This window comes from Hemicordylus capensis, chromosome 4 (genome assembly GCF_027244095.1).
Source record: "Hemicordylus capensis ecotype Gifberg chromosome 4, rHemCap1.1.pri, whole genome shotgun sequence".
NCBI lineage: Eukaryota > Metazoa > Chordata > Lepidosauria > Squamata > Cordylidae > Hemicordylus > Hemicordylus capensis.
The window spans coordinates 75,659,401-75,685,197 of NC_069660.1; the positions used below are offsets into that span (position 1 = coordinate 75,659,401).

General features: G+C 46.2%; 1 long non-coding RNA gene across 1 annotated transcript; it reads left to right on the forward strand.

Annotated features, from left to right (window-relative positions):
- The first annotated feature begins 103 nt into the window (after positions 1 to 103).
- On the forward strand, positions 104 to 16,668 carry LOC128324811 (uncharacterized). The gene is made up of 3 exons (XR_008307106.1): positions 104 to 323; positions 462 to 614; positions 14,443 to 16,668. It is a non-coding gene; the product is annotated as an uncharacterized LOC128324811 (long non-coding RNA).
- The last annotated feature ends 9,129 nt before the right edge of the window (positions 16,669 to 25,797 follow it).

The window sequence follows — 25,797 nt, forward strand, 5'->3', positions numbered from 1 at the left end:
TCAAGGGGCAACTTTGTAGCTGATCGAAAGGCTAGTGTTCAAAGAAAAGTAAAATGTAAAATGTAAAAACTTTATCTCGTGGCAGCTGTGATGAGTTCTTAGTCACATCTGCCAGGAAGCAGTCCCATCAGCCACATGCCTTCAAAACTAGGATTCCTGACTACTAATCCTCTTTTTCAGCTAAACAATTCAAAGCATTCCAGGTTTCAGCCACACACACCAAATTCCTGTGCATGTCTACTTGGAAGCAAGTCCCACAAAGTTCAGCAGGACTTACTCCTCATAAGCGTGTGCTTAGAACTGCAATTGTAGCCTGTGCACAGGTGATTATTATTTCTGTGGTTATTTAAACAAAACCTTTTGAAATGATTCCAAAATTGCTCTGGAATTGGGGTGGGGGTTATTTTTCATGGGCACTCATGCAACAGTCAACCAAAATCTGCACATCTATTACACTACAGGTGATCACACCCTTAGACCCCAGCTTCAGTTTGTTGAGGATGCAGTATGAAGTCCTACTGGATCATGAACCATGATGGAAAAGGAAAATGGATGCATGTATTTCAGTCTGTTACAGCTCTACATAACTGTCTCTGAGAATGCTTACAGACAAGGTATTTATTCCAGAATTTATTTTTTTTGTACACTCCTTTTTTATAGGACATCTGCATGACATTGTCAACATACAAGTATTATCCTATGTTTTCCAAATGCTGGTTCTGTCTCTTTTCAGATATCTATTTCAATGAATAGCAGAACAGTAGTGCAATCTATTGGTTTAGACAGGAGTTCCCATCTTTGGGTTCTTACATGTTGTTGGACTACAGATCCCATCATCTTCAACTACAATGACAGAGTATAAATAGGAAGACTAGACTATACATGTGTTGAGCAAAATGTGTGAAAAATTGTACGTGTGTGCAGATCTGTATGTGGACACAGAATTCAAATTCTGTTTAATGCACATAAAATCTCCATATGGTGTACACACATATAGACCTGTATGCATGATTGCACATATAGTTTTTCACGCATTGTGTTCAATGCATACAACAGAACACTTCCCATTTGCATTGGTGTGAAGCCTGCCTGTGGCTTCCGGCGGCATCTGGTGGGCCACTGTATGAAACAGGATGCTGGACTAGATCGGCCTTGGGCCTAATCCTGCAGTGCTGTTCTTATGTTCTTATGTTCATTTGAGAAAGTCTGTACACAGGTTCACTTTTAAAATGAACACATGTACAATCATTCACACAAAAACTTGTACGGATATCTAGACATCTGAAAATATGTACAGCATAATCTCAGCATAGGGCTAAATTTTGTGTGTATTGGACATAACATGTGAACAGGGCTACTGAAAGGATTTTTACTTACTTAGCAGAGAAACAACAATAGGGTAGTAGTGCTAAGAGCCACTTGCCTAGAAGCACTCCAAGTCTCTGAAAAGCCTATGCACAGCACAAGCACAGACTAGACTTCTTGAAAAAATCCTGAGGTACTTCACACAATTGATGTGATGCGCAGGGAGGGACAGTGAGGGGAGAGAGGGCTTAGCCTGCACGAGCAGTCGCTCGTTGCTGGGTGGCCGGATCAGCCGCCCAGATGAGCAGCTCCATCAGGAGCTCTGGGGATTGGGGGAAGGGGAGCGCCACCATGCAGTACCTTGGCCCCCTGGACACCAGGAAGGCACCCCACGAGTGGCTGACACACAATCGAAAAAACGAGGTTAACGGAGTGCTTGCTTCGTTAACCTCGTATAAGGGGAGGGGTTGTTAGGCGGGCTAGCCTCCAGGGAACCACCAGCCTCACCCACAAGCCTGGTAGTTCCCACGATTGATCAAAACCGGGCTGGCCTCTGGTAGCCTGGATTTGAGCAATCGTGTGAATAGCTTCTCTGTCTCCCAGGAGATACCTTAATACCACAGAATAGTCCTCTTTACCCTTCTCTATGTTCCTTTTGTACCAGCAAAGATGTTGTTAGGCACAGAGCCTATTCACACAATCAAAAACTGGGAGTGTGTGAGTTTGCGGCTGGGTGAACAGCTTCACGGTGTTTTAGATCTATGTCAGGTACTAGCTCACCACAACCCAGGGTCACCCTAAGAAACATGGAAAAGCACAGAATAACTGCCTCATAATTTACAGTTCCTTGTATATATTTGTCTAAGGCTCCAATAGGCTCTTCCCTAGCCTAGCTTCCCAATCATCTGGCACCTCTATGTAAATGTCCTGCATTCAGGCAACATCAACTACTGGGCATTTATTTAGCAGCTGAATAAAGGTAAAGTGTGCATCGAGTCAGTGTCAACTCCTGGCAACCACAGAGCCCTGTGGTTGTCTTTGATAGAATACCGGAGGGGATTACCATTGCCATCTCCTGCGCAGTATGAGATGATGCCTTTCAGCATCTTCCTAGATCGCTGCTGCCTGATACAGGTGTTTCCCATAGTCTAGGAAACATACCAGCAGGGATTTGAACCAGCAACCTAATTGTTTTTTGTTGCCCAGATCTACACAACTCCACCCCTCCTTCCTTGCCTCTTCTCTCACCTGATATTACAGGTTGCATTCTTTGTTTTAAATCCTGACTCTTGTTTAACCTATTCAGTACTGTCAATGACCCTGTCTTTGCTCCTGGTGTCTGGAAGGTCACTCACTCCAAACATACTCGGATCTGATTTATCTGTTACTACTTGTGCAGTTGAAGAAGAATGTTTGCTCTAGATCTGGAGAGACAAAGCCTTGTGGGCATTATCTTGGCATCTAATCCTCAGAATCCAAAAGTGGTGACAATGCTTTGTGTAGCCCCCCCCCCAACCTTTCTTGTGCTCAATTTGTAATTTCATGTACACCCCAAAATCTGTGCTTCTGCTGGTGTTCTCTAGACCTTAAAGAATATTTAACCACCTGTTAAATTATTTATCCCTCTGAGGCTTCATGTGCAACTTGCAGGCCTCCTGGAGAATTAACTAGAGCTATAAATCAAAGAGACGTTTGAGAAATTTCCTGCCGCTCATGGTAGCATTGGCTGAGCCTGTGAAATGTGTGCAGTCACTGTGTGTAGGAACTAGAGAGCAGCCAGATATATAGGTGCTCCAGAAGGAAAAAACACATGTACGCTGACACCAGGGAAGAATGACCCTCTTCTCTCCAAATGATGTCCCTGAATGGCTGGAGGTGTATATGTCAAATTGGGGTTGGGGGCAGGGAGAGATAACAAAAGTGGGGTGAAATGCCCAGAACCAAAAGGGATAAATGAGAGTAACGTTGCCACTTTTTTTCTGGGAGGACACGTGTGTCTTTAATAGCTGTTTAACTGGCAGTATTTCAACAACTACTCACGCAGGTATGAGGAAAGCACAATCTGTTGCATTTCTTCCTTTAGCTTGTTAAAAGTATAAGAAATCTGATGGGAAACAGTGGTAATCTCTGAATAAAAAGATGGTGGAAATAGAAAGCAAATTCTAGAAGTTAAAAGTCAACTTTGGCGCATGTGTTCTTAAAAAAGATGTACAAACTCAGTGTGGTCATTCTCATGACCAAAGAGGGGAGGGCTGGGGGGGAGACAGGAGTCTACCTGTCTTCCCCCACATGATACAAGCCACTTCTGGGCTCCACCCCATGTGCGCTCACATGATCAGTGCTGTGGCAAGCCCGGAGATTATCAGGAGCAGGAGGAAGGAAGCCTGGCTGCCAGGTATCCCACAATGCACCACGTGAGCAATGAGGTGCATTGGGATACCTCCCTGCTTCCAGGCCACTGGTTTTATAGGCAGTGGCACACCTAGGCAAACTGGGCTCCTGGACCGCCCCTGTCGTGAGTCACCCCACCCAACCCCAACCCCGCTGACACAGGCTTGCGAAACTGTATTGTAACTGTGCAGGCACATCAGAGCACCTCACAGTTCTCAGAGGCCGCTCAGCCAGATGGTCAGGCTCAGTGGCCATTCAAGTTCTGCCTGCTTCCGCCACCATGGATGATGGGAAGCCTGCTTGCCTCACCCCCACCCCCTCAGGGAGCTGGAATATTGAGGAGGGGGACCCGTGGTGGGGGGACCCGTGGTGGTGGCAGGAGGGCCCCCGGCATTTGGAGTAGTCCCCCCCGTGTCTTGGAGGCCACGGGCCAGGTCCTCAATATCTGGGGGTTAGCGTGCCTCTGTCTATAGGTAAGATGTCTGCCAGATCATGCATAAGACTAGCAAGTGAGGTAGGAGGCGCATGCTTTCCCTCCTACCTCAGTATAAGCTTGGCTTAAAAAGCAGAGCTACCCGGGGAAGGAGCAGCAGGATCACGAGTGATCCTGGTGCTTCTCATGGCCAGCCCTACCTGGGCTAGCCCTGTCCGACTTAGGTAGGGCTAGTCATGATAACAACCTCATTTGTACAATTTCTGTTGTGTCCATACAACTGCCAGTTCAGTAGTTTACTGTTACAAAAGTGTATAAGCAACGCAAGGATTTATTTTCTCTCTCTTTTCCATTCTCACATAATAGACAGTTTTGCCATTTCAGGAAAATCAAACATTTTACATTTGGAATGTTGCTAATCCTCCAGTAGTTTGAATGTGAAATCCTATATGATACCAGTTCTCTACATTCTATTGTTTTATTCCTAGCATACATGAGAAGATGCAATACAGGATCAACATTCAACTTGAAGCCAGTTATTAGCTCTTTTGAGACCATTTTGTCATAAGACAGGATATACAGTAAACTTCAACAATAAATCAGTTAAAATGCAGTGTTGTTGCAAATGAAAATATCCACTATATATGAAAGTGTACCAACATCATTCTTACACTTACAGCAGGAGCCTGTTGCTTAGCCAATGTTAAGGGTGCGAGTGTGTCCTTAAACCAGGCTAACTGCTTTTGTGTCCTGGAGAGGAGAGCTGGTCTTGTGGTAGCAAGCATGACTTGTCCTCTTGGCCAAGCAGGGGCCACCCTGGTTGCATATGAATGGGAGCCTAGAAGTGTGAGCACTGTAAGAAATTCCCCTCAGAGGATGGAGCTGCTCTGAGAAGAGCAGAAGGGTCCAAGTTCCCTCCCTGGCTTCTCCAAGATAGGGCTGAGAGAGATTCCTGCTTGCAACCTTGGGGAAGCCACTGCCATTTTGTGAAGACAATAATGAGCTAGAGAGATCAATGGTCTGACTCAGTATATGGCTGCTTCCCATGTTCCTATGTCCATGCTGGCTGTTCCTAGCTGGAGCTGACACAGGAGTGGGCACCTAGCCATTGCCGGGGAGATTGCCACAATGCACCACGCACTTGTGTGGTGTATTGTGGGATTGGCCTCCGAATCTCTGCACTGCCTGGGGCAGCACTTCTAGATCATTTACTAGCATATAAAATGCTGCAGCCTACTCCACTGTCCTCCCTCAGGCCTGCTCACAGGATCATGAGAAAGGGCCTGCTGACTCATGGGAGGCAGATTCTATGAGGATGTGACTTAACCTTTTGATGCAAATACACAGGTTTTTTTCCTCCATTGTCAGCGTGCACTCATTTAGCAGAGGCATCACACAGCTCTCATGGTTTAGAGGCTGGCAAGCTTCATCAAAAGAGAAAAATGCAGCCAAGAAATTGATGGGGAAAAGCAAACAAAAAAGATGTTATTCCTTGATGCGTATCTCTCCTGAGAGCAGGATGGGAAGGTTTCCTTTCCAGTGAGCAGGCCAGGATAAAAGCAACTAACAGGTTTCTGCGGGAGGAAGAATTGGCATTACTTCTTAGCCCTGTTCAGATAGTTTAGGTACTTTCTGGCAGTGACACACAGGAGCTTAGCAGCAGGGCAAAAACATATTGATCTCCGAGAGCTTACGGGGCCGGGAAGTTGTTAGCTTTGCTCCCAATCTGCCCTGAGCAACCTTACAATAAAACTTCATTGCTATCATCCTAACCCACTGAATAAACCAGCAATTTCAAAGCCCTCCTCATGAATGAAAGATAAAAATCCAATGACTGTTCAGTTTTCCTGGCCTTTATCGATGTAGTATCTGATTCTATTAAAATAATGCTTAAAACAAAAGTAAGAGCTTTTTTAACCCTAGTTCCAGCATGGTCCTCATCTGTATCAGGTGAACCATGGCTGTTCTTTGATGTAGGGGGGGGGAAAACCCCTCCACCTGTGGGGATTTCTCCCACATGGCAAATAGCAGTTGCAGGGGAGGGACAATTGGATCAGGGCTGTGGCCAGGGACAGGATTAAAGCCCACTTTTCCCCCATGCCATGGTCCCAATCTGTAGAGAGGGCCCAAATGTTTGCCCTGGTTTTCAAGGGTTTTAAACTGTTTGAATGTTTAATTGGTTTTATTCTGTTTTTATAGTTTTGATTTTAATTGTTAACCAATTTTAATTGGTTTTATTCTGTTGTAAACCACCCTGAGCCATTTCGGGAAGAGCGGTATGTAAATCGGGTGAATGAATGATAAATAAATCTGGCTTCTATCTTTATATATATTTCTCCAAGGCGCACCTGTCTCTTCTCCCATGTGTGGCAGCTCTCATGAGAGTTTGAGAGCAGCTGCCTGGATAGCTATGGGGACGGGGCAGAAAATGGCAGCAGTAGCCGGCCAGCTGGTGGGTGGGTGGGTGGGAAGGGAAAGCACTGGCTAGGCCGGCGGGTGGGGAAGGAAAGCGCCAGCCAGACTGACCAGCGAGGGAAAGCAGACTGGGAGGGGGTGAGTGGACTGGAGCTGAAGGGGGCAAAGAGAATGGTTTGGGGCTGAAGGGGGGGTGAAGATGGGGAGGAGAGATAGAGAGAACTAGGGGTGCAGATGCTCTGTGCCAGATCAGCTAGTTTAGTTTAGAAGAAACAAGCATATCAATGTTAAGCACATGCTGTACCTAATATGACATATATACTGAATTCAGATGAAACAGGAAACCAGAGGTCCCTTCACTTCTGGTTTCTTAACCTGCACGTCCGAATTTGGGGGGAAAGAGTTTGCGAGGGGAAGCAACCCACGGTTTCCCTCCTCGAACGCCAATCTGAACCTTTGATTCAAATTGAGGTTTGGGCACAGCAAACTTCAGTTCTGCGGTGCCAGCGTTCATCTGAACTCGGACGCCACAGTTTTGGCCCCACTGAACCGGAATTGCGGGAGGAAGCTCCTTCCTCACTCCTTCCTGAAAGACTGTGTGGGCTGTCCTTCTGTCAAGAAGGAATCCCGCACAGCCTTGGCTCTCTGCAGTCTCATTGGCTGCAGAGAAGCAGCTCTCCCCAATGTCTGAACATGGATGGGAGAGCAGGGGGAGAGGGGGTATGGAACCATGGGTCTATTGGACCCGTGGTTCCGCGTAACATCTGAACAGGGCCATAGTTTGAGCTAGACCTAGACCTATGATAGCTTTGCAGTGTTCTGTTGGACTCTAAGGAGAATCTTTCTTCCTAGTTGTAAATAAATTGATCGATTGGTGGCAAGGGGTGTGCACGGAACCGCGGAGCTGCGCTCCGGCACTGGGGTGGGGGGTTACTTTAAGGCGCAGGAGGGTTTACTTACCCCTCCTGCTGCTTTCCCCCCTCCGGTGCCCATATTTCATGGAATAATGGTTCTTACTATTTCCTCAAGTGCCCCTTCTCCGGTGCTCTGCTGCAGCGATTGTTTTAGTAATGGGGCGGCAGGGTACCTCCCTGCCGCCCCTTCCTCTGCTTGGCGTCATGGCATAAAGTGCAAAAAGGCTTTAAGAAGCCTTTTGTGTCTGTGCGTGCGCACTTTCTTAAGTAAACGGAGCGGCAGGATATCTTCCTGCCACCCCTTCTTCCGTTTTGCTTTGCTGCATAGTGCAGCAGGCGGGAGAAGGGGCGGCAGGAAGATATCCTGCTGCTCCATTTACTTAAGAAAGTATTGTGTGTGCACACACACACACAAAAGGCTTCTTAAAGCCTTTTTGCACTTTATGCCATGACGCCAAGCAGAGGAAGGGGCGGCAGGGAGGTACCCTGCCGCCCCATTACTAAAACAATCGCTGCAGCAGAGCGCCGGAGAAGGGGCACTCGAGGAAATAGTAAGAACCATTATTCCATGAAATATGGGCACCGGAGGGGGGAAAGCAGCAGGAGGGGTAAGTAAACCCTCCCGCACCCTTAAGGAGACCCCCCACCCTGAACCATCCGAATCCAAACCACCCAGGTCCGGACCGGTCTGGAGGCATGTAGAATGGCCTCCGGATCGGTCCAGGCACATCACTATTGGCGGCTTAAGTAGTAGTACAGAACTGAGACAACTGTGATAGCAGGTAAGTGAAGACAAGCCTGGACATTTTGTAACAGACATTTTAACTAGACATTTTGTAAAACAATTGAACGTGAATTATTTTTAATGTAAGTACTTTAAAAATATTTATTTATGTTTGTTTAAAATGTTTGAAGAAGCATTCTCCCCTCTCTCACATTCAGGAGAATAGCCTTAATAAGAATCCCCTAAATAATCTATAAACAAAACATAGGAACATAGGAAGCAGCCATATACTGTGTCAGACCTTTGGTCCATCTAGCTCAGTATTGTCTTCATAGACTGGCAACAGCTTCTCCAAGCTTGCAGACAGGAATCTCTCTCAGCCCAATCTTGGAGAAGCCAGGGAGGGAACTTGGAACCTTCTGCTCTGCAAATGTAATTGATTGATCATATCAGAGGATGAATGAAATGTCTTTAATCAGGTGACAGCCCAATACACATCAATATCAAGGTTCAATACAAGCAGAGCAAACAGGTAGTGAGCTGCATCTGATGTTACATATTCCCATACCCAAAATCACATTCCATGGTGGCTTTACCACATCCCTGCTGCCACAGGAACTGGACATGTGAATTAATTTCCAGGCTGGAGGCAGCTGAGAACAATTCCTCATGTGCGTTTTAGCTGCATATGATCCTTTGCTGGGGAAGCTACTTCTATTCTGGTTGGGCTTGTCCCTCCTGTTATATCCTAACAGAAGACTTGGCCATTGTAACGAACAAAAACCAAAGAACACTGTACTACTGTAGCTATCTAAATAGAAATATGCTGCCGTATTGCAAGCTTATTTTTAATGCCCGTGCGCCGTCTCTGAGCGCAACTGGAAGGAAGGGGAATTTGGAGAAGCAAAATTGCTTCTGAGCCCAGTGTTTCCCAAAGACTGAGCTCTCAGTTCATCAGGGCTTGAATGGTGCCTTGGACTCCGATCAGGCATGCATTTTCTGAAGCAATTGAATACGGTACATCAAGATCCGCATTCAGCTGCTTGCATGCCTCTCTGCAGTGCCGCATGGGGTGTAGCGTGTTTGCCTCTAGGCAAAGCTGCTGTGTAAACAAGCTGTCGAGCTGAGCTTCCGTATCTTGGACAAATAGCTTTCAATAAACAGAAATGCAAACTAGTTGGACTGTTCTTGGAAGCTTGCTGATTTAAAGTGACACCGTCACACCCGAGCAGGCCCTGGATGCAACGTGCCTTCTTTGAATGATTTCCTTTATCATTTGAAAAGCTCTCCAAGGTTCCATTTGGGAGGTCTCTTCTTCCCCAACCACATTCTTCAGTGTTTCTTCCTCAAAAACAATAAGATCAATAACACAACAAGCAGCACTGTATCTTCTTTTTGGCAAACCCACAATACACAATGTGGGATGTAGGGCACACAAGCAGTCTTACGTGTCTTTCCTTACAGATTAATTGGGTTTTATTGTGCTGCTGTGCTGCTTCATGCTGGATTTGGAGTTTGAATTGGTTTAATAATTTTTGGTGTATTATTGACAGCCAGCATTGGGTAGTGGTTGGAGTGTCAGACTTGGGACACCCAGGTTCAAATCCTCACTCAGCCAGAAAACTAACTGGGTGACCTTGGGCCAATCATTCTCTCTCAGTGTGACCAATCTTATAGGATTATTATGATGATAAAATGTATGGGTGTGGGGGGGGGGAGGGATATAAGCCATCCTTAATTCTTTGGAAGCAGAACAAGATACAAATGTATCATAAATAAATGTGTCTTTGTTTCATAATAGAGTGTTATAAGTTGCTGTGAGGGCTTGTTACAAAATAATAGGACAGACACTTTAAATAAAATATATAAAAACAGTATTAAATATGTTCTCCCTAAACAATGTTTATTATTTTCTTTCTAACTTTAGTATAAAATAATCAAGAAAATCACTCCCAGATAAAGCAATAAGCTGGAGTGAGGCAGGTTCAATGTTTTATTTGCAAACAATGAGGGAGGAATGATTTTATTCAGCCAAAAATGTTAATCCGAGTAATGCTGTAAAAAGGCCAAAAAGAAAAAAGAAAGCAAACCACAGCTTCTCACTTATCCAAACAAAGGTAGAGGCTTCTTAGCCCTAACCCTTCTGGCTGTCTAGTCAAAATAACTCCTTTAGCAATATTTCCACCCACAATGGAAAAAAAACATGGGATTGGCCCTAATGCTAGATGCTTGCACAGCTGTATAGATTGCTTGAGGTCAAACTAAGCAAATACCTGACACACAGGTGATCTGTGATTAGATCTCCTGATGGACTTGAAAACATTTGAAAAAACATTTCACCCTTTATTTTCCTAATCACAATCATCTACCCTCCACCCCCAGCTGCTGTTTGCTACACAAGATATACAGTACAGGAACTGTATTCCCTCATCCCCCGCCCTTATGGGGCAAACAGCAGCCTGAATTATGATTTTGATTGGGAAAACAGGAGGGAGGGTTAAATGCACACTGTGCCACTTCTGCAAAGAAATTGGCACCCCCATCCCCAATAACTGCATTTCAGATTAAATCTTAAAGCCCTGGGAGAACTAAACATAGCTCTTTCATGTAACATGTAGTTTGATGGTCACATATTATATTTATACTGCAAAAATATACACTGTTCGAGAAGTCTAGTGTACACCATCATGTCTGAAGATCACATTTGTGTTTAGATGTCTGCATGCATGCTCAGTGAACCCTCTATCAAGCACACCCGTATAGGGAAAATGCCGTATTTACCCATATGGGGGAAGATGCTGAATTTAAGATAACCCCCTTAAAAACAGAAGTTAAATACAGCTTGCATCTTTATTTACCTGAAAGGAAGATTACTCTGAATTTAAGATGCCCCCCGTGATTTCTAACATCTCAGAACTTGGAAAATATCTAGTCTTGGGTTGAAGTAAATATAGTACATATGAAGTCACCCTATATAAGAACACAAGAAAAACCCTACTGGGTTAGACCTAAGGCCTATCTAGTCCAGGGCATTTTCCTGATTAACCCCTACAACCATGTCACAACTTATCTGCTAAGTGTGCTTCTGTACTTCCTGTGTTGTGACACCACAATCTCTGCACTGTCAGCAGGGTGCCGTTCACATTCCGGATGCCTTGTTTCAGATTTTATCACAGCGATTTAGTGCTATAACATTGTACGTCCATTGTAAAAAAGTAGCTGTATTTTCCCATTGTAGGGAAATTTTCCTGTTGTAGATCCGGGGGGTCGTTTTCAATTCAATCCTGTCAAGGCGAAGCATTTTACCACAGTTGTATTGGGTAATCTGTAAAGCACCAAGCACTCTGTTTTCTGCAGTGATGAACCAAATGCCTCTGGGAATCTCACAGGAATTCCTCTGTAATTGGTACTGGGGGGTATTCTGCCTCTGCACCTGTGGGGGGGGGACAATCATGACTAATACACCCACTGATTCACCTGCTGTTGACAGATGTCTAATCCCCTTTTAAAATCATCTAAGATAGTGGCCACCATCATAACTTCTAGCAGAGATAAGTAAGCAGTTTATAAGTAAGCATAACCAAGGCAGCTATAAGCAAACAGTTTACACTCTTCTTCCTTGGGGGCAGAGCAGAGGTGCACCTAGGTAATTTTGGAGCCTGGACTTAAAGGCTTTTGGAGCCCCCACTCCTCTGAAAATTAAGCATCTTGAGGGCACAAACAGAAACTGAACTCACAAGAATGTAAGAATATAAAACAGGTATATTTTTGCATAATATGCATTAGCAGAAACATTCCAGAACACAACAGATTCCCATCCTTCATATTTCTTTCCCCACTCCTCCCTCTGTCTCTAAAGCAGAGGTCACGCTAAGCTGTCCAGCTCAGGCCACAGTCATGCTCAGCCTCTGGGCGCAGCGCGGGCTGGCAGCACAGCCACCACACCACCCAGGACAGACTAAAGAGGATTTGTGGGGCCCCAGAGGGTGTGGACACCCTGATCACCAGCCAGAAGTCCAGGGGAAAGAGCGCCTCTGGGGTAGAGTGCTAGATGCACTACTTGTAGCACTAGGGATCTCTCAACTGCCGGAGACACTGGAAGGCTTTCATTTTAAAAGAATGAGGTTATTTTATGAAAAACATTTGATGATGCATCTAAATCTGATGCCTCAAGACAACAGTGAGCCTCTGTTCTTCCCCACTGCTTCTGCATCAGAACTGTAGCAAGCCTCAGTGCAGATGCAGCCCCTGAGTTCATTGCTTCATGGTTGACTTATCTCTAGACTTGGATCAATATCTTCCTTCAATCTTCTCTCCACCAATGGGAACTGGGATGTTCTTTGACAGGCCTCAAAGAACCTTGCTCCAGAAGAGGAGGGCTAATATCTTGGCACCTATTACACTATAACATAGCAAGCCGAATGCGAGAGGTCAAAGACAAAGGGCCATATAGAACTGGTATGGCTTTTGTAACAGAGTTTGTAGATCCAGTGTCACCTTCCCATTTGTTCTAAGAAGTTCTAGAGGAGTTTGATGACTCATTTCTAAATGTTAATTGTATGGATATTGTATGTTAAATGTTAATTTGTATGGATATTGTATGGATATGCAGTGGGTATATTTTCTGTGGAGCTCTTCTGAGCATGAGGGGTGTCAGTTCTACTGGATGCTAGAGAGATGTGGGGGTTTCCCTAAGGAGCTGCATGTTATTTGGGAGGGAGGGACATCGCTTGTGGCCAAGACTGTGCTGTGAATCAGAACTTTCTCAGTTTGACTCTCATCTCTGCCATGAACTCACTAGGTTGCTTTATGCAAGCCATTCCCTCTCAGCTTCAGCTACAATATTCATTCATTCATTCAATTTCTATACCACCCTTCAAAAAATGACTCAAGGCGGTTTACACAGAGAAATAATAAATAAATAAGATGGATCCCTGACCCCAAGGGGCTCACCATCTAAAAGGAAACATAAGATAGATACCAGCAACAGTCACTGGAGGTACTGTGCTGGGGGTGGATAGGGCCAGTTACTCTCCCCCTGCTAAATAAAGAGAATTGCCACATTAAAAGGTGCCTCTTTGCCAAGTTAGCAGGGGAAAACAAAACTTATTTAGCTTACAACAAGGGGCCTCCAACCTGACTTCCCAGATGTTAGATTACCTGACAACATCTGGGGACTCATGTTTGAGAATCCCTGCCTTACAGGGCTGTTGCAAGGATTAAAATCAAGATAATGCGTTAAATGCGTCACACATTCAAGAAGTATGATCTAGATGCTAAGTCTTATTAAGACATTTAGTGAAATAATGCAGTCTTTTTATGTATCAACTGTTAATGAGAGAGCGAGAGAGAGAGAGAGAACAGAAGAAAGAATGGACTTGTTTTCTGTTGCTCCTGAGGGCAGGACTAGAACCAATGGTTTGAAATCCCAGCCGTTCCCACTGGCAGACAACTAAGCCCGAGCCAAGCATAGCTGCCCTAGCCCAGTCTTGGCTGCTCATGAGAACAGCCTCATTTGTCTATTGATACCCTATAGAAGCCATAATAAACTGGCAGTATTGTGCAATGGCTAGACTGTGGTATTTGAACCTTGAACAAACAAGGTCCAGAATCTTGAACCACTATGGACCCACCTGATGACCCTTTGCCTCATTTCTCCATCTGTAAAATGGGAATAATAATCACTCCGGTTGCTATGAGAATATATAAGACACCAAATGTTAAGATATTTTGCACAGCATATTATATAAGCAATAAGCAATCATTGTTGGTTAATAGCTGGGCTTGCAGCATCGTCCATTTGAACAAAATATCAACAATGCCAATGCAGCATTTCAATTACAACTATTATAATGGGAGAAAAAGATTTCATGAGATGGAAGGCAAGAGGTTAAGATCACAAGTTGGTCTTTCCTCTGACACAAAACCAGATGCCTCAGGGGTATGAATCCAAGACTTTATGAAGTGGAACAAAATCAGTGAGTTAGGGGAAACTGTGTGGGAGCCAATTCGTTAGGTAAGGAACTTCAGACAAGATTCAGTGCAGTGCGCTCGGCATTAAATGATAAATGAGCCCCGAAGCTTCTGTCAGCCAAAGACGTTTGCATTTTGCTTAAATTCACGCTGATTGCTTGGCATCCTGTATTCTGTAGATGATTTCTTAATGTGACTGATGATTTTTATTACAGGGTGGTGGGTTATTGGTGGTTTTTTTGTTGCATGATTTAAATTGCTAAAATCCAACTGGCTTTATTCCACAGTATGAAATGAGGTACCTGACTTCTAAGACAGTTAATGAAGGAAGACTGAAGTGAGAGCCCTGCTATAAACTATGGTCTATTGAAGAGCAAGAAACATCTTCCCTGCATTTGGTGCTGTAAGATAAGGCTGTGTTTCATTTACCTCTAGCCATGTGATTTGCCTCAAGTCCAGAGGTGCCAGCAGGATTTCCTGAGCCAAGTTCACTGCATGTCGATTAGTCCCCCCCACACACACACTCTGTGCAATGGACTGCCTACCCCCCAACCCAGTGGGCAGAGGATGCCAAGCAGCTTTTTCTGCCACTCCCTCGTCTCCATCCCAGACTTCTTTTTCAAGCTACAATGTGCACCAAGCAGATATTTCCACCTCCCTAGCCCAGATCACCTGCTGGTGCGGCGGAGAAATGACTTGACTATCAAGCCCGAGGTTGCTGGTTCGAATCCTGGCTGGTATGTTTCCCAGACTATGGGAAATTCCTATATTGGGCAGCAGCAATATAGGAAGATGCTGAAAGGCATTATCTCATACTGCACAGGAGATGGCAATGGTAAACCCCTCCTGTATTCTACCAAAGACAACCACAGGGCTATGTGGTCACCTGGAGTCGACACTGACTTGACGGCACACTTTACCTCAGCCCAGATCACCTGACTGCCCACCCTCCCTTCCTCCATCCTTCCTTCCCTCCTTCCCATCTCAGAGGGGCCTGGCTATTTCAGCAATGCCCCCTTCTTCCCCACCAGCGTCCCACTCTTTCTTTGAAAAGGAGCACTGGAGCAGAACTGTGTTCCGGTCAGTACAAGGCTGGCCTCCACAGAGATGCTCCAGGCCACCACTCTACCGGCTTCTTTGCAGTGGAGGCAACAAGGAGGAGAGGCACAGGCGGGGGCTGTCTCCAGGCCTGTTACAGAACGTTCTATTCTCCCTGCCTGTCAGCAGGCCTGTTCAAGCCTTTCCTCCCTTATTTGGCACCGCTGAAGACCCAAACATGCTGGAGACAAACAGCAGAGATGCCCATCACCTTCATCCCCAGCTTATGCACTTGTGAGGACATGAGGCTGACTGCTGCTCGAGACACAATGTTGGCCTTTGTGGCCAGGGATGACAGGAAATGTAGTCCAACCACATCTGGGAATTCAAGATTGGGGATTCCTGAACTAGATAAACCTTTGGTTGATCCTGTGAGGCAATTCTTACATGCATAAATCTACCCTGAAAGCCTCCTTTTATTGCTGCCATGAGTTTTCTCCTCCCAGCCACTTTATCACTGCTGCTGAAGGCAACTTCACATCTTAACGTGAAGACAAATGCATGTGTGCCACTGTTATACATATGGCTGAAATGATGTGTTTGTCCCCTAGCAAACGTTGCATTTTTGATGTCTGTCTTTAAGAGACCGTGGTTTGCATCCCAACTAGCACTCACACAACACTGTAAGCACAAGGGATCTTCCACCGAAAGAATCCCCAAATACCGGTAATGTGGCCAGTCTTTGCTGTGCTTGATCTAACTGTAGTGACACAAGTCTCTTTTCAATCCAAATCCCAGCCCATGAATTCTGTGCTGGCATGGTGAGACACCAGATTTAGTGTCCCTGGTCTTCTTTGAGGGAATGGCACTCAGAAGGGTAGAAGGGAAGCCCTGAAACAAATTAAACGCTCTGGTAACCTCTCGCTTAGATTACTGCAATGCGTTGTATGTGGGGCTGCCTTTGAAAACTGTCTGGAAACTGCAGTTGGTACAAAATAGGACTGCAAGATTATTAACTGGGACTGGACATTTTGATCATATTACACCAGTGCTGTGTCAGCTGCACTGGCTCCCAGTCCGTTTCTGGGCCCAATTCATAGCACTGGTTCTAACCTTTAAAGCCCTAAATGGCCTAGGACCGAATTACTTGAGAGAGCACCTTGCCCCATATGTCTCTACCCGTTCCTTAAGATCTTCAGAAGCTGTCCTCAGAGTGCCCCTGCCAAACAAGGTGAGGCGGGTGGCTACCAGGGAGGGGGCCTTTTTGGTGGTTGCACCCCATTTATGGAATAGCCTCCCCAGTGAGGTTCGCCTGAATTTTGTATTTTGTTTTCACCTTTTTTTTTGGTCTATTATGATATAATGTGTTATGTGTGATGTGTTTTTATTGTATGTATTAATCCTCTGTTGTGAGCCTCCCAGAGAACAATTTGTTATGGGGAGGCTAACAAATAAAGTTTATTATTTATTGTATTATTAAAGGGAGGAAGCCTACTCTTTGCTGCTTTACAGATAAGCCCCCTCCACTGCTTAGGAAAATGAATATGGTAATGAAAATGAGGCAATTTGTTATTAAACAGTTGGGAGTATTTATTATTTACTTTATTTGTTTTTTAAAGTGAGCCTGCCTTTCCACTATGGATGCCCTCAAAGTAGCTTGCAACCAAACTTTTTCTTACTCTTAATTAATCACTTATCCCCTGTCTCCATCTCCCTCAGCTCCCTTACTTTTCTCCTTTGTGTCAACATCTAGACTGTACATTCTTCAGGGCAGGGATCTGTCCTCTCATTCTGTGCAGAGTGTGATGTACATGGATGGTACTACATCAATAAGAACCACAATCATGGCCTACATACCATGCAGTGTTCCACGGGTGGTTTCTACACTGCCTTCACTTCATGCCAGCATTTTAAAAACCTGACAGGGGTGCTTTCCAGATTAGACCCTGCAACAGGGTCATGTCGTATCTCGGAAGTGTGCTTCCACACTTCCTGTGTTGTCACCTTGCAGTCCCTACATGGACAGCTAGGTGCCATTCACATTTCCAATGCCTTGTTTCAGATTTAATCACTGCAATATAGAACTAGGATGTTGTATATCTGGCGTAAGAAAGTTGCTGTTTTTTCGGGTTGTTAGTTTCCGCGAGACTGCTCCCCCTGCTGTTTACGTTTCGAATGCGACTTGCCTGAACAGCATCATTTTGCTGCTTTTGAGCAGCTAGTCTGGAAAGCGTCATGGTTGCATAAAAGTCCTGTTCTGTAAATGCCTAAAATTGTGTGAATTCACTCGTGTGACACTATGACCATTATTTCCAGTGGTCCTAGTGCTGCACAAGTGTATTTACACAATTGTATGCATTTGCAGAACAACATTCTTACACAACTCCATCTTTTGCTTTATAAAAAGCTCACAGCAGCACAGGCAGTGCAGAAACTTCCCATGGGACACTGTGTAGTATGTGGGGCAATAATAAGAATAAGAATACTATCACAATAAAAACAGCCAAATACACCATACTCAAACTAAGCTGCAGTGCCATTATATAAAACCAGAGATACAGGGTAAAAGCAGCAGAATAAAGCCAATACAACTTTGTTTTCAGTTTGCTAGCAGTAGTGTACAGGGTATAAATATTTTAAATAAAATAAGTAAATAAATACAAACCATCAATGTTCAGTGTTAATGGAAAGCTTGGATGAAAAGGACAGACATGGCTTTGCACCTGAATGCTAATCAAGAAGTTACCAGGCGACCTTCCCTGACAAGAGTATAGCTAGTGGAAAGGGGGCCCATGTTCACCCTTCTCCCCAGCAGCCCCTCGGTGAGAGGGAGATAATGAAGAAAACAAGGAGGGGTGGAGGGGGCCCCTCAGGAGCTGGTGGCCTCGGGTTCTTTGAACCCATCTGCTCAGTTATAGTGACACCCCTGCTCCCTGGAATTCTCAAGACAGGGTGCTACCAGAGAAAAAGCCCTCTCTTTCCAATAGACATCCATCTTATATCTGAAGGCAGAGGAATCTGGAAAATGGTGTCAGGTAGCAAATGGGGGAACCAAACCAAACCAATTATTAGAAGTCAAGGCTGAGGCAAGAAGGAGTTTTTACAAAAGAGCCAGGAGACTACAACAAAAAGCAGGCAGCAAAGAAGTATGAGATGTTGTGATGGGGGAAAGTGATGGGAGAATTGTCTTAAAGAGGACAAAAGCAAGAGGAAAATAATCAATAGATGTTAGAAAATCACTACATCTTAAAAACTCTGAAGGTACTTTAGTCGCAACATTAGAATGAGTGGGGAAGAAACAAAGGGAGATAGATGACAAACTGATGTGCTCTGCCTTGGCCCCAAAGAAACAGGCCATACAAAGGATGATACTTGAAGAAGTGATCACAGTTTGAAGAGAACCGAGAGCACAAAAAGCAGTTGGAAAATGTAGAGCAACTGACAGCTGAAATGGCAAAAGCGGGAGGGAAAGGGTGGGTTAAATCTGTGCCTTGAGTTTTGTGTGTAGCATTTAAACTGATGGAAAGTCCATTGAAATGGAAAACTGAAATGAGTTTCATGGCAGTCTGAAAGGAGATGGCCATAATTCAGCCCGAGTATGAAGAGAGCAGTTTAAATTATTACTAACATTTTTATCTTGATGTATGAAATAAAATAAATTATAATAAACCCCCCAAAATTGCAACCAACTGCAATAGTCACCATCTCCCCTTCACCCACAATCCACCCCAGACCCCCTTTTAAAGTGTGCAAACAGGCATAAAGTACTTTCACAAATGTAGCAATATCAATAGAAATTACTATTACCATTACTAATATAATTGTTGGCCAGTTGTTTGGTTGGTTGGTATCTCACCCTTGTTCCAAGGAGTTGAGGGTGGTGAGCATTAAATTTCCTTGCATTAAGAGCTCAGCTAAGTTCCGACTCTCAGAGTAACACCTGTAATCCCTGAGAACGCTCTTAGGTCCTCACACCCTGGAGGAGAGCTGGTCTTGTGGTAGAAATCATGACTTAGCAATCATGACTTGTCCCCTTAGCTAAGCAAGGTCCACCCTGGTTGCATATGAATGGGAGACTAGAAGTGTGAGCACTGGAAGATATTCCCCTTAGGGGATGGAGCCGCTCTGGGAAGAGCATCTAGGTTCCAAGTTCCTTCCCTGGCATCTCCAAGATAGGGCTGAGAGAGATTCCTGCCTGCAGCCTTGGAGAAGCTGCTGACAGTCTATGAAGCAATACTGAGCTAGATGGACCTATGGTCTGACTCAGAATATGGCAGCTTCCTATGTTCCACCCTGGTTTACACATGCAGCAGAAAGAGGTGCAAGAATCATGAGTGTCATGAACCCGAGCCTGACGCCTCACTCATCAGACACAAGCAAAGAAAGCTTGGGAGATGAGGGTCAAGAATGGGTTACAGACCCTCTGGTGGTGCCTGCGTCTCCCAGTTCCGAGGAGCTGGAAATGGATTTAAATGCATAACCACCAATATTGGGGTGTGAGGAAGAGGATTATGTGGAGCTGGCTCTGCAAGAGGCAGCCTTGCAGGAAGAGCCACCAACTACACCACACCCAGAAGACACTCCTCTGACCATCTCCTCTGACTCAGAGGACTCCCTGAAACCACCACCAATGACAGAGGAATCACTGCCTCATTGGAGGAGCTTATGTTTAAGAAATAGGTCATGGTCCCTTTAAGTGCTGCTGTCTCTGGAAGCAGAGGGAGGAGCATGAGACTGGGCAGGCCTATTTAAATAGTCTGGAAGGAGCAGATGCTGAAGCAAAGTTGCTACCTAGCTCTCAGCCTTACCCTTGTAGCTTGTTACCACAAAGTTGTTACCTTGCTCCCTTGTAGAACTGATCTCCTGGCTTGACCTTGGTAGGGATGTGCATGGAACTACAGCTAGGCAGTTCGAAGGCAGCAGGGATGCTACTTTAAGGGTGAGGGACGGTGCACTTACCCCTCCCGCCACTTTTTCCCTGCCAGTGCTCATTGCTGTTAAAGGCCTTTGGGGTGGCAGCATACCTCCCTGCCACCCTGTTGCCCTCCTAAGCCGGAAGTACCAGCTGCACACCTGCCCATCACATGCACACACCCGTCTGTCATGCATGCATGCAATGGGTGCACACACGCCCAGTACTTCCAGCGACTTCCGGCCGAGGAGGGCAACGGGGCGGCAGGGAGGTATGCTGCTGCCAAGAAGGCTTTTAACAGCAATGAGCACGTTAGGGGAAAGCTGTGGGAGGGGTAAGTGCACTTCGAACCGAACCGGCCCCATGTGCGAATCTGTTCAGAGGCCCTTTCTTGGGCCTCCAAACAGGTTCGCACATGGGGCCGGTTCGGTTCGAAGTGCACTTACCCCTCCCACAGCTTTCCCCTAACGTGCTCATTGCTGTTAAAAGCCTTCTTGGCAGCAGCATACCTCCCTGCCGCCCCGTTGCCCTCCTCGGCCAGAAGTCGCCGGAAGTACTGGGCGTGTGTGCACCCATTGCATGCATGCATGACAGACGGGTGTGTGCATGTGATGGGCAGGTGTGCAGCTGGTACTTCCGGCTTAGGAGGGCAACAGGGTGGCAGGGAGGTATGCTGCCACCCCAAAGGCCTTTAACAGCAATGAGCACTGGCAGGGAAAAAGTGGCGGGAGGGGTAAGTGCACTGTCCCTCACCCTTAAAGTAGCATCCCTGCTGCCTTCGAACTGCCTAGGCCTCTGAACAGATTCGTGAAAGGGCCTCTGAACAGATTCGTGCACATCCCTAGACCTTGGCTTATAACCTGACCTGCTCTCTTGTCTTGTGTGAACTTGATCTTTTGGCTTCTGACCTTGGACTGTGCCTAGACCTGCATTTTCTTGCTCTCATATAGACCTGGCCACCTGGATTCTGACCTTGGCTTGGAGACCATGATTAATGTTTCACCCACTCGGTGAGTCTTTGCTGCAAACGAGCACTGCATAGCGCAGCAGGACATGAGACTGAGATAGTACAGTGGGCTGTATTTTTCTGCATCAGGTATAGACCACAGGGTTGCCCAGAGGATCTATGTGGCCTGTGGCAGATGTGATGTTGGGGCCCAATATTGCAGGGCATACTGGAGAGACCCCCGGAGACGGGAGGTGGCTTTTTGCCTCCCTTCCGGGGGTCTCCTCGTGAGCAGCTGCACCACAGAGCCGCGCCGCGGCTATTCATGATTTTAAAAACCAGGTTTGCAGAGCGCTCACTCCGCAAACCCAGTTTAAGGTGAGGGGTTGTTTGGCGGGTTAACGGCTGGGAGGCAACCGGGATCGCCTGCGAGCCCAGTGGCTCCCACGATCAGCTGGAATTGGGCTAGGCTCCCCTAGCCCGATTTCGGCTGATTGTGGGAATAGCCTCAGGATGTTAATGGTAGATGATATGGACCAGAACTAGGGAGAAAGGTACAGACGTGCTGTGGATTCACATGAACACTGGACATTACTATTTGTTGTCAGATTCTGCTCAGTTAATCTGTCTGAGTCTGAGCTGCTTCCCTTGGGAAGAACATATGTAAGTGAACTGAGAATGGGGTTGACAGTTTCCTTTTCCAAAAAGGTTAACATGTATTATTGCTGATTTCTAAATACTGGTACTTATCTAATGTTTCCAGGGATACAATGAATTTAAAAATCCTAATAATGTACACCTGCAGAAATATAGCCTAGTCATAGACTTTTTCAGCAAATGCTACAGATATAAGGATGTGATCAGGGCAGAGTTGTAATTGTGTGCATGGGGTTCCAAGAACCCAAGTGCAGTTGCTATTGGGGCCACCAGGCTCCCCATAATGGACATCTGGCAGTGGACACCCCCCCCCCAGCATGCCTCTTTTCTCCATGCCACAAGTGGGGTGCCCCTTTTTCTCTTGCCACACACGCAGCTGTGACACCAGAAGCAGTAACAGCAGTACTGGCAACAGCAGGCTCCTTGAAGGAACAGCCCAGACTAGGTTGCCCTGTCCACACCACTCAGCCACCATCACTGCTGCCGCCCGCCGCCATGCACTAAGTGGGAAAAGAACGGGTTCCCAGAGGGGGTTCACTGTGGGGTGGGCAACCTGAACATGGGTCGCCTATGCCTCCCTATGCCACTAAACCTGATGTCTGTGTAGAATGTGGCAGCCCTTTGGAAACAAGTCCCTGGAGCTGAAGGGCTCACTTGGAAATTATACTTCATCAACGATAATTACCCACATATAGAGCCAAATCACTGGATGCAATTTGGGGTGTGCTCAAAACTGGTTCACCCAGTTCAGTTCAAGTCCAAACTGGATTCAACTGAACCAGGCATGTTAGGTTTCAGCACACTGAATAACGCCGCCCCCCTCCCCGCAGCTCTGCTCAAATTTGAGCTGATGGTGGGGGTTCTAGAGGGTTTTTAAAAAATAACTCTCACCACCTCTGAGGGTGCAGCCATGAGGAGGTTTCTGGTGCCCCCCCCCCGCCAGCCTCCCCTTGGTCTCAAATGGCCCATTTTTGGCTATTTTTGGCCCATTCCAGGCCTCTCTGTGCTGGCAGTAGCCATTTTGGAGTCTGCTGCGCATTTGTGGAGCCTCCAAAATGGCCACTGCCAGCTCAGAGAGGCCTGGAATGGGACAAAAATGGCCCCAAATGGGCCATTTTTGTGACCAGTGGGGAGGCTGGTGAGGAAAGGGAGTCACTGGAAACCCCACTCCCCAAGCCATGGCAGCATACCCCAGAGGGAGTGAATGTTGTTGTTGTTGTTGTTGTTTTAAGTTAACCCCCAAACTGTCACTAGCCCTCAAGCTGAACCAGTTCAATGTTGGCTCGAGGTTGAGCTGGTTCACATATCCCTGCTAACTGGGCAAAGAGGCACCTTTTACCATGGTGATTCTCTTTATTTAGCAGGGGGAGAGTAACTGGCCCTATCCACCCCCAGCACAGTACTTCCAGTGACTATTGCTGGTGTGTGTCTTATGCTTCTTTTTAGAATGTGAGCCCTTTGGGGACAGGGAGCCATCTTATTTGCTTTATTTCTCTTTGTAAACCGCCCTGAGCCATTTCTGGAAGGGCGGTATAGAAATCGAATTAATTAATAATAATAATAATAATAATAATAATAATAATAATATCCCTAGATGCAATAGTGTGCTACATTTTTACTGTTTTATTGGCTGTCTGCTTTTAATGCTGATATATAGATTTTATCTTTTTATGTTGTGAACCGCCTTGGGGATATTTTTAATGAACAGTGGTATATAAATTTAACAAAAAGTAAATAAAGTGAGAAGGGAAAGGAAAGAGAAAGGAAAACCTGTGCATTCACTAGGTGATAGAATGTAGCAAAATCAAGTACTTAAGCAGGGATGCAAAGTGGATGGGGATGGGGAATAAACACTGGAGCCACTCACAACAAACCAAGATTTCTTTTCTATCATAACAAACCCACATTGAAGAACATGTGTGGGACAACACATTTGCATTAATATGTCTGACTCAAGTATTGGCATGGCAGTAATGGTGAACTTAATTCCCCTCTATGCATGCATGTGACTGTCAGCTTTCATCCCTACATCTGCATTTCCTGAAGCCTCTTTGGTTTCTGAAGAAAAAGAACACTGGAGAGAGCTATCATTGCCATATTTATGAACAAGGTGGTCTCAGTGGGCAAGAGCACATCCTCCCACATAAATGCCAAACTGCAGCTCTGTGAAGGAGCAAAACAGTGGGTTTGTATGGAATCTGATTGATCTCTCCCCAGTGAGGATGCTGTTGCTCTCCCAGATATCCATGTACTCTTGCCAGTTATGGGTATGCCTATTCCTCCCATGGTCCCCTGCTGGTTTTGGAGTGTTTGTTTGTTTGTTTTAAACACAGTCAGTTTTCCCCATCCAACCTGGCCATTTCTTCAGTATCTTTCATCTTTATAGTAGGTAGTCTCATACCTAATGCTCATGGGGAATGTTCAAAGAGAAAAGAGTCCATAAAGCATCAGTCAGTGCAGCATTCAGCTGCACATGCAGAGGACTTTCTTCATGCTCTTGGGATGGGAACCCTCCTCCATGCGTACAGCTTTCCATTCAGAGGGCTCATTCTCACGAATATATGGGGGTGGGTTGGAGGGAAGGCATGATCTTACCCCATGCCTCTCAGATGACAAGAGCCTCCTTTGGACTCTGCAGGTCGCATGCCCACACAAATGCCATAGTGGCATTCTCCATCGCTGAATCCTCCACATATACCATAATAATGCATTATGGGAGCTGCAGAGAGGCAGCCCTCAGTAATGCTGGTCAGTAATGCTGGACCACAAGAGCTGGTCTTGTGGTAGCAAGCATGACTTGTCCCCTTAGCTAAGCAGGGTCTGCCCTGGTTGAATATGAATGGGAGACTTGATGTATGAGCACTGCAAGATATTCCCCTTAGGGGATGGATCTGCTCTGGGAAGAGCAGAAGGTTCCAAGTTCCCTCCCTGGCTTCTCCAAGATAGGGCTGAGAGAGATTCCTGCCTGCAACCTTGGAGAAGCTGCCGCCAGTCTGTGAAGACAATACTGAGCTAGATAGACCAATGGTCTGACTCAGTATATGGCAGCTTCCTATGTTCCTATGTTCCTAATCCAGCAGCTCTCCTCTCCCAGGCCCTGCAAGCTACAGGACTCTATAATTAAAATGGCCACCGGCTGCCCAGGAGCACTTTAAAACCATGCAGCAGTGCACATGACCACAAAAGAAGGTATGACAGGCTCCATTTTCCTCCTACCACTAGAGGAGGGAGGCCAGCAGCAGTCTGTGTCCAGTCGCAGTGGCGCCCCCCCCCCCACTCGCCCCCTATGTCTGATGTCAAACACGGGCAGTTAGCCATGCCTCCTGTGTCTGACGTCAGATGCGGGAGTGTGGTCTAGCTCCCAAATGGGGCTGTGTGGCCGCATTTGAGAGTTAGATTGAGGCCAGCAATGTATTCGCAGAGCAGTTTAGGAGCTAAACCATGCTCCCCCCCACCCCGCATCTGATGTCAGGCACGGAGGGAGTCACGTGCACGCGCAAGACGTACGCACGCACATGATGCACAGACGTGCTGTGTGTGTGCGACATGCGCACCCGCAGTCAGGTTTTCTGAAGCTTTTGGGCAAGGAACGGGGGAAGGGGCAGCAGGGGAGTACCCTGCCGCCCCAAATGCTTTACAAAACAGGCGCGCTAGCGGGGGGGGAAGCGTAAGGAGGGGTGAGTACACCCTCCCCTGCCTTTAAAGGTCCACCCACCCCCCTGGCGCCAAACCACTGAACCAGCCCCATGTCCTGACCGGTCCGGAGGCCTTTAGAATGGCCCCCGGACCAGTCCATGCACATCCCTAATTTCTATACCGTCCTCCCTAAAATGGCTCAGGGCAGTTTACATAGATAAATAATAAATAAATAAGATGGACCCCTGTCCCTAAAGGGCTCAATATCTAAAAATAATCTCACTATCTAAAAATGATAGAGGTGGAGAGATGAATACAAAGTATACACCGCACAAGTGCTTGCAGAAGAACAGTCACTGGTCCAAGTGTTCATGTGGTGTGTCAAGAAAGAAGGTCAGTAGAGTTCATTAGGCCCAGAAGCATCCCTTCCCCACCACCAAGAGGACCACGCCA